The following is a 20,693-nucleotide window of genomic DNA, read 5'->3' as shown; positions in this document are numbered from 1 at the left end:
TAACCAAACATTATCGTCAATAGTAATGTTAACACCTTTGACCCTTGAGAGAATGACCCCATTTACAACCCTCAGGTTTGTGTAGAAAACCTCAACCAAATCTGGATAGTAATGTCCTTTCATCTGCACAAAATCAGTAAGCCCTTGATATGCAATCCATTCTTGAAAAAGGAACCCTTCGTCCTTGAACAATTGCAGGTCCAGATACTTGTGCGAAACTACTTTTTTTATATCTGTCCAGTATAAAAACTTTGCTCGCATGTCTCGATCACTTATTCATCCAGATGGGCTTGCTTTTCTTGTAACTCGGGCAACCTTCTCTTTTCCTCTTGATGATGATGATGGAGAAGTCATTTCTGAATAGAATTCTAGGAACGTCTTTCACAATATCAAGTTCTTAACTTCATAACTTCTCTGCTTAAAAAGTACAAAGGAAATGTCGAATTATTGAGGACATCGATGTATTAATTGTCAGCCAGAAGACAAAGAGTTAGAAAAAGACGTCACATTTTAGGGATATTCGACGTTTTCTTTTTCATCCTTCCGCCATCCTAATTTTGATATTCCTTTATAAAACTGATCATAAGCTCCCATTACCATTATATTTCAATATAATATTTACATTTTAAGATAACCTCCCCCATTAGAAATGCAACGTTACCGATATTCGAGGTTTTCTTCTTCAGCCTCCGCCCTTTTTCTGTCCTTTTGTTAGTGAAATTTAAAGAGAATAAAATTGTATTTGTTTAAAATATTAAATTAATTTCATATAGAAAATAATAATAATAATATTTTATGAGAATTCAATTTAGTTATAGATCACAATAATTAAAATCGTAATAAATATTATTATATTATTTTAAGTAATTTGAAATGAATGTTTTAGGCTAAAGATAGGTATTATTAAACTAATAGACTTTGATTGATTTTTAAATTATAATACCTTAAGTTTGAGAAATTAAGTTGACCGATAAACTAAAGGTGTTAAGATAGAATATTGTGGACAAAAATGAAGATAGGTCAATTAGAAAGAAAATTTGTCAAAAAGTTGTCAAAGTATAATTATTGAAAAATATTTAGACAAGTTAACAACAGAGATTCATCATTCCAGGTCAAATATCGAGAAGAGACAGTGTGTATGGGGAATAGTTAGACAGGTGTAGAACAAAAATTAAGCAGAATGGGTTGGGCCGAAGATTAAGGCAGATTAGGTTTGACGGTGGAGACTGGTTGACCCAAAATGAATGTTCAGAGATTAAGACCAAAGGTCGAGAAAAACTAACATAAGTTGAAGGTCGGGATGGGTTGACCCGAGCAAAGGGTAGGATAGAGGACTATCTCTTGATTATTAATTAGTATAGGAAATAAAATAAATTGTATTTTTCTTATCAAAGATTAACATCTTTGTGGCAATCTTTCTTTTAGGGTTTCTTAGGTGCCTTAAACATTTATACCTATACTTATATATAGGGACACAAAATACATATGTAGACATTTTGGAAGTCATTAATATGCATTTGCAACATTGAGAGAGGATTCTTTTGGTTCTTGGTTTACAACTCTTATTCTTATCAAAGATTAACATCTTTGTGGCAAATATTTCTTTTAGGGTTTCTTAGGTTGCCTTAAACATTTATACCTATATTGTGGTGTTTCCATCTTTGTCTAATGAACCTCCAGAAAAAATTTAAAAAACTCGAGATGGACGGGCCTGGACATGAAAGAGATGGATCTGTATATTTAAAACGGACCGATCACGACTACCACATAAGTGTTTATAAAAAACTCGAATGTAAAAAGTCGACGACGATCAAATATCAAATGAACTCTTAGAAAAACTTTTATTGGCCACATTGAAATAATTTATTTTGAATAATTTAACAATTATAATTAGTTATATTTGTATAAATGATTATGATATCAAAAAATACTATGATTAACATTATTAGAAAAACAAATTTGAACCCTCTCATGCATTATTTCTTCTCTTTTTAGTATTTTAACAAACGTATGATCAATATCCAGCCACGTTGTCATTAATATGACCATAAATAATCATTAATAACATTATTTGCATTTCTTAATTTATAACGCTTTGAATCGATTCTTTATTACTTAGAATCGATTATATTAACTTAGCAAAATTCAGAGTAAATTATATGAATATAGAGTGGCACATCAAACTTTTTAACTACAAGCCCTCCAAATCTCCCAATCTTCGCGGGTGATTGAAAAGTAGACAATTTCTGGGGATCGGGACCTCATTTTGTTTTTAAATGAATCAAACGAAATTTTTTTCTGGATGATGTTTGAACGTCGAATTCGGCGGGGCTTCGACGTTCATACAAGAAGGTAGAGTGTTTCAGTTACTAAGCATAATTACACGATGTACGTCATCAGTTCATCTATAAATATAGCTTGCATTTCACATTATCCCTACCTCCGGTTTCCTATTGAACATAGTAGGATTCGTGTTTTTTTATCTCCTTTGCATTTTCTTTTCCTTAAATATCTAAGCATTTTTGTTCTTCATATTGCAATTTGAAAACTTGAACTTGAAAGTGGTTCATTCATCGTCATTTCATATGAAAGAGCCCTTTCAAGTTCAAGTTAACAAAATGTTTTTGTAGTACAGAAATGGTTAACATATCTTACCGAAAGGGAAGTGCTTAGGAAAAAGAAATATGGTTCACAATATGTTTAATGCTGAAACAATTTTGAGATCTAAAATAATTATATAAAAATATTGTTCAACTTCATCATTTAAAATTGTATGATTCTTTTTTAAATTGTCCATAAGTTGGACTCCTCTATTAGATTTCAGAGCTATCTTTTTTCTAAGAGAGGGTTCAACTTATGGAAAATTTAAATTTGGAATCAATTTACACAGTTGACATAGAATGTCTAGTACCCTCGATGCAAAGACCTGGAGTTTATTCATTTTTCACATCTATTTTGTGTGATAAATGACGTCCTATACTGATACATCCTAGGAGATGTAGAGAAGCAGAGCCGTGAGATTGGAGATGCAGGGAGACTTGGAAGACAGCTGAAACCAAGGTAGCAGTGGCGGTAGCAGCTGCAGATTATTGTGCAGACTTGAAATTTCTGGATGGGATCTTTGGAGGTGTGGCAGCGGATTGTTGGTGCTTATGGTGAATGGAGATGGAGGCTAGCTTGGAGAGATGATTAACAACTCAGAAGGCTTCCTAGAGTGGAAGAAAGTTGCAATGGAGATCAAGCTAAGAAGTGACTCTTGGAGAAGGAATTTGCTAGACATTTCAGCAGAAATTCTTTACTACAATCCAAAAGTAATCTACAAGCTTTGCCTATGAGATTTTATAGATCAATCTCAAGGCTTAAGCAAGCAATTTATACGTTTCAGATCTGAACCCATGTGCTAAATGTGTGGCTTCTAAAGCACGTGACAAATGAGTTTTATGTGGAGAAAACAATTACTAATGCAGCCCCATAGAAGGATAAGCACACCCCTTCTTGTATAGAAGTGTCTATTTTACCCTTCTCCATGTTTTGGCAGATTTGGAATATCTTCTTGTTCTCCAATTTTCCATCCAAAGATAGCAAATAGTACTTGACCTTGGGGAAAATATTCATCTTGGAGCTTTTTGGCCATTCCCCTTTTGATGGGTCCTATGGTGTTAGACCTTCTTGTATCATCCCCTCCCTCTTGAGAAGGATTTGCCCTCAAATCCAAAAGATCTTCATCTGCACTATCAAATCCTGCAAAAGGTTTAAGATCAGATACATTGAAGGTAGCATGAACACCATATTCAGGAGGAAGATTAAGTTGATATGCATTGTTATTAATCCTCCTGATCACTCTAAAAGGTCCATCTCCTCTAGGATTGAGTCTGGATTTTCTTAGTTGAGGAAATCTTTCCTTTCTAAGATGAATCCAAACTAAATCTCCTTCATTGAAGATTAACTCTTTCTTGCCCTTATTATGTTTCTTGGCATATTTCTCATTTTGTTGTTGAATTTGAATTTTAACCCTTTGATGTAAATCTTTGATAAATTTAGATTTAGATACCCCATCTTGATGAATAAACTCAATAGAATTTGGAAGGGGTATTAAATCCATGGGTGTCAAAGGATTAAAACCATAAACAACTTCAAAAGGAGACAATTTAGTAGTTCCATGAACTACTCTATTGTAGGCAAACTCAACATGAGGTAAGTACTCATCCCAAGATTTGTGATTTCCTTTAAGAACTACCCTTAGTAAAGTGGAAAGAGATCTATTGACTACTTCAGTTTGACCATCTGTTTGAGGATGACAAGTAGTAGAAAAAGATAACTTAGTCCCTAATCGAGACCATAAGGTCCGCCAAAAGTGACTAAGAAATTTTGTATCTCTATCCGAAACTATTACCTTAGGTAACCCATGAAGTTTAACCACATCTCTAAAGAATAACTTTGCAATGTTGCTTGCATCATCTACTTTGTGGCAAGGTATAAAATGAGCCATTTTGCTAAATCTATCTACCACCACAAAGATAGAATCAAAACCCCTAGAAGTTTTGGGAAGACCTAACACAAAATCCATACTTATCTCTTCCCAAGGGGTGGAGGCAACATTCAAAGGAGTATAAAGTCCATGAGGCATTGATTTAGATTTAGCTTCTAAACAAGTTATACACTTAAAGCAATGCCTTTGTACATCCCTTCTCATGTGAGGCCAAAAGAATTTTTCTTTCAACATGCCAAGGGTCTTTTCTACCCCAAAATGTCCCATTAATCGTCCCTCATGTGTCTCTTTAACAAGGAGTTTTCTATGTGAACCTTGGGGAATGCAAATTTTTCCTTCTTTAAAAAGATATCCCTCTTTCACATAGAATCCTCCTTGAGGCTTATTGAGACATTCCTCATAGATATGAGAAAAATCAAGATCTTGTGAATATAATTCAAGAATGTTATTAAATCCAAGAATTTGAGCTCCCAATGTGGTTAATAGATTAATTTTTCTTGACAAAGCATCAGCCACCACATTGGATTTTCCTTTCTTGTATTTAATAACATAAGTGAATTGTTCAATGAATTCCAACCACTTAGCATGCCTCTTTTGTAACTTGTGTTGACTCTTCAAATACTTAAGTGATTCATGATCACTATGAATGATAAACTCCTTGGCAACAAGGTAATGTTCCCAAGTTTGAAGAGCCCTCACAAGTGCATAGAGTTCCTTGTCATAGGTGGGATAATTACAAGAGGCACCATGAAGTTTTTCACTAAAGTATGCAATTGGGTGTCCTTCTTGTAATAATATTGCACCTATTCCAAATCCTGAAGCATCACATTCTAGCTCAAAAGTTTTGGAAAAATTTGGCAAAGCTAGAATGGGTGCTTGTGTGAGCTTCTCTTTGAGTAGCTCAAAAGCCTTTTGTTGTTTATCCCCCCAATGGAATGTAACATCTTTTTTCACCAACTCATTGAGGGGTGAAGCAAGACTAGAGAAGTTAGGAACAAATCTTCTATAAAAACTTGCCAACCCATGGAAGCTCCTTACTTCTCCTACATTCTTTGGAGGAGGCCAATCTTGGATGGCCTTTATTTTTTCTGGGTCCACATGAACCCCATTTTTGGTGACCACAAATCCAAGAAATATGACACTATCAACACAAAAGGTACACTTGTCAAAGTTTGCAAACAATTTGTGTTTTCTAAGAATTGTTAAAACAACTCTCAAATGATTTTCATGAGTTTGCAAATTTTGACTATATACCAAGATGTCATCAAAGTAGACAACTACAAACTTCCCAATGCAATCCCTAAGGACATGATTCATAAGTCTCATGAATGTGCTTGGAGCATTTGTAAGACCAAAAGGCATAACTAGCCATTCATATAATCCAAACTTGGTCTTAAAGGCAGTTTTCCATTCATCACCTTCTTTAATTCTTATTTGGTGATAGCCACTTTTTAAATCTACCTTTGAAAATATTTGTGCTCCATGCAATTCATCCAACATATCATCAAGCCTAGGAATGGGATGTCTATACTTGATTGTGATGTTGTTGATAGCTCTACAATCACAACACATGCGCCACTTCCCATCTTTTTTTGGTACAAGCAACACTGGTACAGCACATGGACTTAGACTCTTTTGAACTAAGCCTTTATCTAGCAACTCTTGGACTTGTGTCTCAATCTCCTTAGTTTCTTGGGGGTTTGTCCTATAGGCTGGCCTGTTAGGAAGAATTGCCCCTGGGATGAAATCAATTTGATGTTCTATTCCTCTTATGGGTGGAAGCCCTTTTGGAATTTCTTTTGGAAATAGATCATCAAATTCTTTCAAAAGTTTTTGAATGGGTGGAGAAGGAGTTGAAGTCTTTGGATCACTAGATATGCATGTAAGTGTCCCTTGACAAAGAAGAAGGTATGAAGGTTGCTCAACTTGAAGTGTATTGATTAGAGTCTTTTTATTTAAAAGAACTTCATGTTGAGTGACCTTAGGTGGTACACTTATCTCTATACCCTTCTTGCTTTTTGACTTTTTCTTTTGATCATGTTCTTGCTTTCTTGACAACTTCATTTGTGCTTGATCCTTAGCCACTTGGGTAGGAGTCAAAGGATGAAGCACAAACTTCTTGTCCTTTTGATGGATAGTGATGGTATTGGTTAGACCATGATGGATAGTTTGATGATCAAATTGCCATGGTCTCCCCAATAACACATGACATGCTTCCATGGGAACTATATCACATAAAACTTCATCTTTGAAGTTCCCAATGGAAAATGCCAACTTCACTTGACTCTTGACTATTATATCCCCATCTTCATTTAGCCAATGAAGTTTATAAGGTTTTGGATGGGGTATAATATCAAGCTTCAACTTCTCAACCAACCTTGTGCTACAACAATTGCAACAAGATCCACTATCAACAATGAGAGAACAATGATTTTCTTGAATTTTGCATCTTGTGTGAAAGATGTTCTCTCTTTGTGATAGGTGTTTAAGACTTGGTTGGTTGCTAAGTATCCTTCTCACCATGAGAAGTTGTCCATCATCAGCATATATTTCCTCTTCCCTTTCTTCTTCCTCACTCTCACTTTGACTAGTTGGGGTGTCACTTTCACTACTATAAATGTCCTTGCCTTTCAAAATGATGTTTCTTTTTGTAGGACATTGAGTAGCTACATGACCCCTTCCTAGACATTTGAAACATTTGATTTCACTTGTTCTGGTGTGTGAGGGTGTCTCTTTCTTGGGTCTCTCTTCTATTTTGGCTAGAGGTTTAAATGGCTCTTTTTCTTTAAATTTTTTTTTTTCAAAAGTAGGTTGAACTTGAATTCTTTTAGAAGAAGATTTTCTCAAGTTTTGTTGTTCTACCTTTATACACATTTGAACAAGATCATTCAAATCTCTATAAGGTAGAAGTTCAACCCTATCTCTTATGTCAAAATTGAGCCCACTTAAAAATCTAGCTAAAGTAGTTTCTGGACCTTCTACTATGCCTGCCCTCATCATATACAACTCCATCTTTTGTCTATATTCCTCAACTGTCATAGACCTTTGTTGTAACCCTTGGAGTTTATCCATGAGTTTTCTATTGTAGTAGGAGGGAATGTGTCTCCTCCTAAGGGCAGACTTGAGATCATTCCAATAGTGGATGGGAGGGGCTTGATGTCTAAGCCTCTCTTGGACCAAGGCAGTCCACCAATACATTGCATACCCTTGAAAGCTTAGGGTAGCTAGAGAGACCTTCCTCTCTTCACTTACTTGGTGGCATTCAAACAATTGTTCTACCTTCATCTCCCAATCAAGATAAGCCTCTACATTGTCCTTCCCATGGAAGTGAGGCAACACAACATTGACTTCTTTAGGGGGTGGGGGTGCATGAGAATTTCTCCTATGCCTCCTAGAAGTAGAAGGCTGATGAGGGTAATAATCACCCAAACTCAAAGACATCCCTCCCTCTTGAGAGTTTTCACTCTGACTTCCCCTAGACTTACTTTTCCTTATTAATCTCAACTCATCTTGAATAACAGCATTTTGAAGCTCTCTATTGGCTTTCTCTTCATTCATTTCTCTTCTTATTTCCTTGAATTCATTAACTAAAGTTTGAAGAGAAAAATGTTCTTTTTCACTATCACTAATCCTAGGAGAATGCCTTCTAGACATTATGATGGACTTAAATGTTATTCTTGAAGTAAAGACTAGAGATTTTCACTTGAAAGCAATATTCCAGGTAAGGGAGGTGATTCACTAGGAATGCTTAAGTACCAAGCCTTATCCTTGCCAAATATGCTTCTTGCTACTTACTAGAGTCCTTAGATCAAAATCACTCTTAAATCCACTTAAGTCTTAAAGACAACAAAGAAAACACAAAGCAAAGAAAGGACACAACCTAAACTCTAAATTCGGACCCCTAAGAGAGCTTCCTATTCGCACAAGATATATGCTATCTAGTCGAAAATTGGAAAAGCAATTAAAGTGAGGTCGCCTAGGTGAGGCTTAGACTTTGGATCTAAGACACACTCACCGCCTACTCAATTTTAGGTTGAGACTTCTTTGAGTCTAGTTACAAATGAGGGAAGAGCACTTGTGAACTCTATCACCTCACTTGCTTGGATTTGGAACTTACAACCAAAGAAACCAATGGGAATTACAAAGAAATTTGGTAAATTGGAAAGGAAGAAGTTAAAAATAGGTTAAGGAAACAATGTGTGCAGCTTTGGTTGCTCTCAAAGATCTTGAATCTACTGGATTCCAAACAATTCTCTCAGCTGCAAAGTGCTTAAACAAAGAAATTAATTTTTTGCAGTATAGAACTCTGCTGCAAGTTCACGGCCTTTCCTTCTTCAAAACTCAACTTCAATCACTTTCCTCACCAATGTAACTTCCTTTGATGCTTCCACTTGCAATGAGCCATTTGAATTATAATTCACCTATCCAACAAACCAGTTAATCACAGAAACTACCACCACAATTGACAGCAAAATCACATCCAAGTGACAACAACACCAGGACTTTTGTCAAACAGATGGTGTGCAGAGTGTTCAAGATTTAGAAAAACAAGCAATTAAATGGCTATCAATCACGATGGCACATCAAAATGATCTTAGGAATGGCTCTAGAACAGATTTAAAACGCAATAAAAGACCAGAAACCAGAATCAAACACGAAATAGCTATGCAATGAAAGTGGACCAAACTGTTTGTTGAAATGTCTCAATGAACTTGCATTAATTTTTGACAGCAATGTTCAAAGGTGCAACCAGAATTTCGAAAACAGGATGTATTGGTCCTATTCTGCCTTTTAATGTTTTAATCACTCTTTTTAACTTGAACTCTTGATATGTTATGGACCAATGGCTTTTACTACATCCACTCTTATTGAATCAAACAGCCAAACTTTGAATCTCTGAACCAAAAATTTTACTGCATAGCTCTTGGCAGCCAGCACAAATCTACCCAAAAAAATGACCAAATGCACAGTACATTTTATATGCTCATTCCAATGACTTAAATATGTTTCAATGATGAGTGAGGACTTGCAGAAACAGCTATAATGAGCTAAATCACTGTGTAACAGAATTGGAATACTGCAGTGGTCATTTTTAGCTCAAATTCACAACCACAAAGTTCAAAATGTAGATTGGCTTTGATTCTGGATTAAAAACATCAAAAGGAGTCTGAAAATGGTATTTGAAAGTTGCTCAACACAGCAGAATCAACTTAAAAATGATTGGCAATGATCTAGTACCAATCCAACTCAAATTATGCAGAATTTTTAACTCAAAACACTTGCAGATCGGCTACTGCATTTTTTGATGCTTACAACATTACAAAACACTTGGAATCAAATCATTTCATGTTCCAAATGATTCAGACATTAACTCATTCAATTGTTGTTCAATAGAACAGTGCACAATGCTAAATGAACAGTGGAGTTTTGTTACAGCAGTAACACTTTCTGGAATAACAGAACAGAAACTAAAAAAAAACATGCAGATCTGATTTTGGTTGGCAAATTTAAACACCTAAGCTCATCTCTTGATTGTTCATTTCTCTTAATTTGTGTAGCCACATCCAACACTTTCAGAACCGTAAAAACTTGGTTAAAAAACCAGATTTGATGAAAAAATAGCAAATTAACCAAACATGACTAAGACAAAACGGAATTGATGCTCAAATGATTAAAATGACTCAAAACAGCAAGAGATAACCGAATAAAATGATGATAGACTCAAGCAAATAGAGCTGGTATCAATAAAACTCAAAACATAGAAGCCTAAACACATCATAGATGCTGAAACAGAAACAGACTTCAGAATAACCACAAGACATAGTAGGAATTGAATAACATTTTGGAAAATGAAAGATGAAACCACTTATCTCACGGTTCAAGTTAGAACCTAAGCTCTGAATACCACTTGATACATCCTAGGAGATGTAGAGAAGCAGAGCCGTGAGATTGGAGATGCAGGGAGACTTGGAAGACAGCTGAAACCAACGTAGCAGTGGCGGTAGCAGCTGCAGATTGTTGTGCAGACTTGAAATTTCTGGATGGGATCTTTGGAGGTGTGGCAGCGGATTGGTGGTGCTTATGGTGAATGGAGATGGAGGCTAGCTTGGAGAGATGATTAACAACTCAGAAGGCTTCCTAGAGTGGAAGAAAGTTGCAATGGAGATCAAGCTAAGAAGTGACTCTTGGAGAAGGAATTTGCTAGACATTTCAGCAGAAATTCTTTACTACAATCCAAAAGTAATCTACAAGCTTTGCCTATGAGATTTTATAGATCAATCTCAAGGCTTAAGCAAGCAATTTACACGTTTCAGATCTGAACCCATGTGCTAAATGTGTGGCTTCTAAAACACGTGACAAATGAGTTTTATGTGGAGAAAACAATTACTAATGCAGCCCCATAGAAGGATAAGCACACCCCTTCTTGTATAGAAGTGTCTATTTTACCCTTCTCCATGTTTTGGCAGATTTGGAATATCTTCTTGTTCTCCAATTTTCCATCCAAAGATAGCAAATAGTACTTGACCTTGGGGAAAATATTCATCTTGGAGCTTTTTGGCCATTCCCCTTGTGATGGGTCCTATGGTGTTAGACCTTCTTGTATCATATACCCCCTTAAAACACAACATCTAAAATGAATCTAAAGATATTTATTACTTTTTCACTGAATGATGTTTTAGCGTCAAATGCGGCTTGGAATTGACGTACATTTGGATCAAAATGTACATTTCGAAGAAGTTCATTTCACTGGATCAAAATGTACCGTGCATTTGGATATATTTTGTTTATCCCCTCTCATAGAACGTCGAAGGCAGCGGGGTAGGGATGTGAAGGGAATTGAAGTATGATAGGAGAATTAATGGGGAGCTCTGAACTTCAAATTGTTGACGTGAAGGGTTAGTCCACATACATCACAACCAACATTCACAATTCACAGATCGTTTACTAAATTTAAATATTCATTTCATTTCAATCTAAAACCCAATGAAATACAGAAACCATAGGTGGCTTACTAGCATGATTAAAAAATAAAAAACAAAAAACATAGGAAAGTAGGGTCTAAATTAATTATCAAGAAGATTCCATTGAATCTTTATCATCAGAATCTTCAGTATGATCTTGATCAAGAGTAGGTGGACTTCCAACAGTTTGCTCATCAATGAAGAGCCATCCATTCACAGTCTTTTTCAGCCCAATAGATGACAGACTTGGTATACCAATTTCTTCTGACCTTTTGCACACAAGTCTTTCTTCTTCAGATACATATACTCTTTGGCATTCCAGCACCTTGTTGATAAATACTCCATATGGCAATTTGTGTGCATAATCATCTCCTGCAGCGATCATGTGGTGTTTTAGTACCACAACCCAATTGGTTGAGATTCTAGTCTTGATAGCATTCAACAGAAATACATCTTCTGTTGACATTTTGTCCTCGTTCAATTTTCCAGGCAGTAGTAGCCAAGTCAGGACATAAGCAATCATTTTCTCCTCCTTGTTTAAGCCATCATGTAGGTACTGCTTATCAACCATGTACCTTCCTGGATATCTTAAGCAGTTTATATATATAGCTCTCTTTGTTAAAAATATGTTTGACTCAGAATCACGGATATGAGAATCCAAACCTTCAGCTTTCAGTCCAGAAATATTTGACCAAACATTATCGTCAATAGTAATGTTAACACCTTTGACCCTTGAGTGAATGACCCCATTTACAACCCTCAGGTTTGTGTAGAAAACCTTTACCAAATCCGGATATCAATGTCCTTTCATCTGCACAAAATCAGTAAACCCTTGATATGCAATCCATTCTTGAAAAAGGAACCCTTCGTTCTTGAACAATTTCAGGTCCAAATACTTGTGAGGAACTACATTTTTGATATGTGACCAGTATAAAAACTTTGCTCGCGTGTCTCGATCACTTATCCATCCGGATGAGCTTGCGTTTCTTGTAATCCGGGCAACGTTCTCTTTTCCTCTTGATGATGACGATGGAGAAGCCATTTCTGAATAGAATTCTAGGAACGTCTTTCACAATATCGACTTCTTAACTTCATAACTTCGCTGCTTAAAAAATACAAAGGAGACGTCGAATTATAGAGGGCATCGATGTATTAATTGTCAGCCAGAAGACAAAGAGTTAGAAAAAGACGTCACATTTTAGGGATATTCGACGTTTTATTTTTCATCCTCCCGCCATCCTATTTTTCTTTTTTCCTTTATAAAACCACTCACAAGCTCCCATTACCATTATATTTCAATATAATATATACATTTTAAGATAACCTCCCACTAGAAATGCAACGTTACCGATATTCGATGTTTTCTTCTTTTTCTGTGCTTTCGTCGTTGAAATTTAAAGAGAATAAAATTTTATTTGTTTAAAATATTAATTTAATTTCATATGGAAAATAATAATAATAATATTTTATGAGAATTGAATTTAGTTGTATATCAATATAATTAAAATCGTAATAAATATTATTATATTATTTAAAGTAATTTGAAATGAATGTTTTAGGTTAAATATAAGTATGATTATACTAAAAGAGTTTGATTCATTTTTAAATTATAATACCATAAGTTTGAGAAAAGAATAAGTTGACTGATAAACTAAAGGTGTTAGGATATAATATTTTGGAAAAAAATTAAGATGGGTCAGTTAGAAAAAAATGTTGTTAAAAAAATGTTGTCAAAGTATAATTATCCAAAAATATGTAGACAAGTTAACAACATATATGCATCATACTAGGTTAAATATCGAGAAGAGACCGCATGTATGGGGAATGGTCAGACAGATCTAGACCAAAAATTAAGCAGAATGGGTTGGGTCGAAAATTAAGGCAGATTAAGTTTGACGGTGGAGACTGGTTGACCCAAAATGAATGTTCGGAGAATAAGATCAAAGGTGCCTTAAACATTTAGGGTTTCTTAGGGACTTGGCAATGTTGAGAGAGGATTCTTTTGGTTCTTGGTTCTCTGATTCTTATCAAAGATTAACATCTTTGTGACAAATATTTAATTTAGGGTTTCTTAGGTGGCTTAAACATTTATACCTATACTGCAGCGTTTCCATCTTTGTATTATGAACCATAAGTAAAATTTAAAAAATTCGAGACGGACGGGCAAGGTCATCAAAGAGATTTGTCAGAATTCTAGGAACAACAAAAACTTTCTTAGGGACCAACGATATGTTAACAAAAATAAATTATATTTTTCTTATCAAAGATTAACATCTTTGTGGCGAATCTTTCGTTTAGGGTTTCTTAGGGTCCTTAAACATTTATACCTATATATATGGACACCAAATACATATGTAAACATTATGGAAGTCATAAATTTGCATTTGCAATGTTCATAGAGGATTCTTTTGGTTCTAGGTTCTCTGATTCTTATCAAAGATTAACATCTTTGTGGCAAATATTTCTTTTAGGAACCAACTATATGTTAATAACTTTTTTGACAATATACTATGTCACTATTTTATTGGTCTATACATTTGAAACGGAGTGATCATAACTACAACTTCAGCATTTATAAAAAAGTCAAATTTAAAAAGTGAACGACGATCAAAGATCAAACGAACTCTCAGAACAACTTTTATTTGCCACAATGAGATAAATTATTTTGAATAATTTAATAATTATAATTAGTTATTAGTATAAATGATTATGATATAAAAAAATAGTATGAATAACATTATTAGGAAAATACTATGAATAACATTATTTGCATTTCTGAATTTATAATGCTTTGAATCAATTCTTTATTACTTAGAATCGATTATATTAACTTAGCAAAATTGAGAGTGGAATTATATGAATATAGAGGGGCACATCAAACTTTTTAACTTCAAGCCCTCCAAATCTCATCTTTTTCGCGGGTGATTCAAAAGTAGACAATTTCTGGGAAGTGGGACGTCATTTTGTTTTTAAATGAATCAAATGAAATTTTTTTTGAATGATGTTTGAACGTCGAATTTGGCGGGGCTTCGAAGGTGGAGTGTTTCAGTTACTAAGCATAATTACACGATGTACGTCATCAGTTCATCTATAAATATAGCTTGCATTTCACATAATCTCTACCTCCTGTTTCTGTATTTGACATATTATGATTCATGTTTTTTTATCTCCTTTGCATTTTCTTTTCCATAGATATCTAAACATGTATGTTCTTTAAATTGAAATTTGCTCGCTTGAATGTCAAAGTGCCTCATTCATGTCTCAATTCATATGAAGGTGGCCTTTGATATTCAAGTGAACAAAATTCTTTTTATATAGTAAAGAAATGATTAAGTTATCTTATTGAAAGGAAAGTGCTTGGTAAAAAAAAAATATGGTTCACAATTTGTTTAATGCTGAAACAATCTTATGATCTAAAATAATTATATAAAGATGTTCAACTTCAACATAGAACTATGTATGAATCGTTTTTTAAATTGTCTTGGAGTTGTCTTCTACCATTAGATTTCAGAGCTATTTGATTTCTTATGGTGGAAACAATTAAATTTATAAATTTGATGTCGAATGTTGAGTGCATTGGATGCGAAAGAATTCTCAATGACATGTCTACGTTTAGCCAGCAAGGAGTTCAGAAGAATCCAAAGAGATTTTTTACTTATTCAGTGAATGATGATTGAACGTCGTATGCGGAGGGCATTGACGTTCAAAAAGTTAATGTAAAATATTTGTGATCGAGGACATCCTATATCATATTCATCATAGAAATATCTACGTTTAGTCAGCAAGGAGTTCTTAAGAATCCAAAGAGATTTTTTCCTTTTTCAGTGAATGATGTTTTAATTTCAAATTGTGAGGGTCACCGACGTTCAGGATATTGATGCCAATTATTTGTGCTCGAGGACGTCCTATATCATTATTCATCATAGTAATGTCTACGTTTAGTCAGCAAGGAGTCTTAAGAATCCAAAGAGTTTTTTACGTTTTCGTTGATGTTTGAACGTCGAACTGTGCGGGGTTTGGACATATAGGATATTAATCATGTGTAATGCTTTTAAAATGATTTAATTTTGCTACGCGGATCATCTAATTTTTAATATTTTTTTTAATTTTTAATCATTCAATGGCACGTCCGATTCTAGAGCATTGGGACATTAATGGTGTGCATTTTTCAACGATATTTTTAACGTCTTTTGTTGGGGATCGGACGTCAATTGGTTCTTATGGTTGAAAGAAATGAAATATAAATTAAATTTATACGATTGACGTCTAGTATGGACTGCAAACGATGCAAAAGTCTGGAGATTGGGTCAAATATTTGTGATCAATGACGTCTTATATCATTATTTATCATAGAATGTCTTTGATAAGTCAGTAAGGAGATAATATTGAATCCAAAGAGATTTTTTACTTTTTCAGTGAGTGATGTTTGAATGTCGTTTTATGCGGGGCTTCGACGTTCATAAAGTTAATGTCAATTATTTGTGCCTGAGGACGTCCTATATCATTATTCATCATAGCAATGTCTACGTTTAGTCATCAAGGAGTCTTAAGAATCCAAAGAGATCTTTTACTTTTTTAGTGATGTTTGAACTTCGAATTGTGCGGGGCTTTGACGTGCAGGGTATTACTCATGTGTAATGCTTTTAAAATATTTAATTTTGCTACGCGGATCATCTAACTTTTAGTATTTTTTTCTTTTTAATTTTTAATCATTCAATGACACGTCTTATATCATTATTTATCGTAGAATGTCTTCGATTAGTCAGTAAGGAGATAATATCGAATCCAAAGAGATTTTTTACTTTTTTAGTGAATGATGTTTGAACGTCCAGTAATGCGAGGCTTCGATGTGCATACGATGTGGCAGTTGTTAGTCATAGTTACACGATGTACTTTTTTTATAATGATTTAAATTTCGTCAGTGGATCATCTAATTTTTAATATCTTTTACTTTTTAATTTTTAATCATTCAATAGTATGTCCGACTCTGTGGAGTAGTGGGATCATGTTTCCAACGATGTTTTTCACGTCTTTGGTTGGGGGCTTGACGTCAATTAGTTCTTAGTTGAATTAAAAGAGATGTATTACTTTCCATTGAATGATGTTTGAACGTCTTCATTTCATCTATAAATAAAGCTGAAATTTTGTGTAATCCCTGCCATCCTGTTTCTCTGTTGAACATATTAGGATTCATGGTTTTGATCTCCTTTGGGTTTTTTTTCCTTAGATTTCGAAGCATTTTTGTTCCTCAAATTGCAATCTGCTCACTTGAATTTCAAAGTGTCGCATTCAGGTCTCAGTTCATATGAAGGTGGCCTTTGAACTTCAAGTCAACAAAATGCTTTTTAAAGTACAGAAATGATTAAGTTATTGATGAGGTTGTCGCGGCCCATACAAATTTGATGTGGAAAATAAATGCAGTATAGTGCTAAGAAGTGACTCCTAGGTCGTCCCTCAAGGACCAAATGTGGTTCGAGACTTAGGTCAAACACGCAAAGGGGGGGGGGGGGGGGGTTCAAAGTGTTTTTGCAAGGAAAATTACATTGGAAATTAAACATAACTAAACAGAACCGAAAGCATTGAAATAAATGTGCAAAACAGTAAAGCCGAACGGTGTTCTTCATAGAGCCGAACGGTCCTATTCATAAGGCCGAATGGTTCTAACAACAAGCGTGTTAGAGACCGAACGACTATGTTCCTAGGTCGAACAGTCCTGACAAGGAGACCGAACAGTCGTTTATAACCAACACGAACAGACCGAACGGTCCTACACAGAAGTGTATGACTGAACGATATTAAAATTATTGAAACGAAACGCTATAGAATGCATAAACGGAGAAATGAAATTAAAGAACCGTAGGAGAGAAACCTAAGGCGCAACAGTACTGGAAATCAACATTAAATCTGAATGGAAATGCACAACGAAAATGAAAGCTAGAATGCAAAAATCAAATGGAAAACAAAATAGAACATGGATTCAAAAGTGCTGTAATGAAAACGGAATATCTGAAGCTAGAATCTAAAATGAGATAACATAAATGCAAGTGCTGTAAATGGAAATGGAAGATCATAAACTGAAACACAAATGCAATTTAGTTAAAATGAGTTGATACATTTATTGAAAAGTAACAAAAACAAAACCTAAAACCTCCCCCAAGGGGGAGAAGAGGAAAAACCAAGCTTGAAATCCTAGAGCTGAAAACGTAGGTGGCGGCTGTCCCTCCTCTCAAGGGAGAGTGATTTTAGGGTATATAAACCCCAAATTACAAAACTGCCCTTCTAATGGGCTTGTCCTACAAAATGACCTAAAACTGGGCCCAAAGTCCTAAGGTTTGATCCAATGCCCTTCTAAAACGAAATTAAACTACACTATTGACGTGGCCACCCTCTTGAAGTCCCAGAATGGGCTTCCAACACTACTGTTGAGTTTCTCTTGTTACTGCATCTGACCGTTCGGTCCTTAAGGGCTCAGACCAATCGGTTAAGAAGGGCTTAGACAGTACTATGCAGTCTTCATAAGATCATTCGGTCATCCACTCTCAGACAACAGCTGTTTGCCATTCGGTTCATTAGTGTTCGGCCATTCTGTGTAAGCTTTCACAGACCGTTCGGTATATGCGTCCACAGACCGGTCGACTTTGTGATGCTCGGCCATTCTGTTGACAGTGCTCAGCTAGTACCCTACCGTTCGGTATATGCGTCCACAGACCGGTCGACTTTGTGATGCTCGGCCATTCTGTTGACAGTGCTCAGCTAGTACCCTACCGTTCGGTTTGTAGTGCTCGGCTGGTAGCCTACCGTTCGGTTTGTAGTGCTCAGCCACTTGGTTCAGGCTTGCAACAACCGTTCGGTCAAGGCTTCAGCAAACCGTTTGGTCAATTCTTCAACCGACCGTTCGGTTCTGAGCAATACTTCCAAATCTTTTCTCAACCTCAAACATTGATTTACCTGCATATAATGATTGAATTAATTAAGCCCAAATAATTCAAATTAATTAAAATAAGAATTAGTCTTGAAATTAAGCCCAAATAGTGAAAATGCAACAATAATTGAGAATTATGCACAATTCACTAACAAAATATGGTGCAAAAACCTAAGTGAGTGATACAAAATAGTGACTCATCAAAATAGACCACACTTAGTCTTTTGCACTCTTGGGCAAAATCAAGACGCAGAACAGGGAACCATTCTAAATACATCAAGAGTGTGACACAATCTTTAGGAAAAAAAAAGAAAAAGACACCAAAGACACAAAGCAGATTTACACAATCCTCAATGATTCTGGAAAAAGAAAAGGAGTAGACAACGTCCATCACACAGATAATCAGAAAAAGCAGATACTCATGGGATCATCCAAACAATTCAAAACATGGCAAAATAATCAATCAACTTAAAAGGTGAATCCCAAAAGTTATGTAGGATAGGTTTTCAAAGGGTCTACTTGAAATTCATAAGTGTTAACATTTTCCTCTGTTTTAGCCCTTTGCCTTCATGGTTAACAAAGAAATGTCTTCGTTTAGTGAAGGAAAAGAACTGAAACAGTTGAAAAAAGTTAACATGAATTTGATTACCGAAGTTATGTAGGATAGGGTTTCAAAGGGTCTACTTGAAATTCATAAGTGTTAACATTTTCCACTATTTTAGCCCTTTGCCTTCATGGTTAACAAAGAAATGTCTTCGTTTAGTGAAGGAAAAGAACTAAAACAATTGAAAAAAGTTAACATGAATTTGATTACCGAAGTTATGTAGGATAGGTTTTCAAATGGTCTACTTATTTATAGATGTGAAGGGCATTGGAGTGGTTGGGACCATTAATTGTGTGAACAGAATGTTACGTCAAATTCAGTTGGTATATATGACGTTTTAATCTTCATCCAAAAGCCAAAATTCGCTCCATTTTTTATTACTTTTTCTTTTTCCTTTTAAACTCTCACTTTAACGTCCAAGCTTTGTAGATCTTCGACGTTTTTTTCGTCAGAAGCAGTAGAGATTATTTTACTTTTTCACTGAATTTATTTACGACAATGCCACCGGTTATTGTTTACGTTGCCTGTTATTTTATTGACGTTGAATGTGTGACGTTGTGTACCCTTATATACACTAAATTTGAAAATCTTATGTACACTGTGTTGTTTCTATATTGGTAAACCCTAATATTGAGGAAAATTATCTGGTATCCAAATTCAAATGGCTTCTTCATCACATCCTTCAACAGACAGAGGAAAGGCTGTTGTGGCTGCAAGAAATTCTGATCTCTCCGGGTGGATTAGTGATGAGGAGACTCGTCTAGAGTTTTTGAGGTGGATGAAGTTTAAACATATTGTTCCTGACAAATATCTGAACCTCGACTTATTTGAAAAGGAGGGATTTCACTTCCAGGAATGGATTGAAACTCAAGGTCTCTCTACACTTGTCCAAATGAAGGGTGATTGGTACGCTGACTTAGTAAGGGTCTTCTACAACAATATGAGAAACATATATGGTGTCCTTCATTCTCGAGTAAACGGAGTAAATGTTCACATTGACAATGATGTCTGGTTTCAACTTGCTGGATTAAAAGCCCAAGGGTTATTCTCTCACTTACGGTACTCAGAAACAAACAGATGGCTGAAGAAAAAGGACGTGTACAGTAACTGGTTATGGTTTCCTGGGAGATACACAATTGAAAGATTATATGTGCATGATGGACTAAATAAAGAAGAAAAGATAACAACACACATTCTTGCCTGGGTGATTTTACCTGCTTGACCTGTATAACACAGAATGACAACTAAAGATGTTTTTCTGCTGTATGCCATTAAGAATGATGTTCCTACCAATTGGGTGGAAGTAATAAAAGATCATATCATTGATGCAGAAACCAAACATGCACGACATCTACCATATGTTGTGTTTATCAGCAAAATCCTAACCCTTCAAGGTTGTGGATGTTAATGGTGAAAAGAAATGTTCTTGTAACTGCTCAAATGTGATAAATCGAAACAGCTTGAATTCCATTGGCCTTGTGAAGACCACAAAGGGATGGTGCTTGAAGGATGTAGAGAATATGGTTCAAAGTTCTAGAAGCACGCCTGCACTAAATGAAGACCGCACCAAATTCGTCCCTGAAACCAATTTTGAAAGATTTGTTTTTGAAAAACTCAGGAGACTCGAATAGAAGATAGACGCTCTGCATGAGAAAAAGAATAAAAATGATTCTCCAACTGAAGATTCAAGTGAAGAGTCTAGTGAGGAGGATTCAA

This window comes from Vigna angularis, chromosome 11, assembly GCF_016808095.1.
Source record: "Vigna angularis cultivar LongXiaoDou No.4 chromosome 11, ASM1680809v1, whole genome shotgun sequence".
In the NCBI taxonomy this organism is placed as follows: Eukaryota; Viridiplantae; Streptophyta; class Magnoliopsida; order Fabales; family Fabaceae; genus Vigna; species Vigna angularis.
This window is presented reverse-complemented; position numbering follows the sequence as displayed.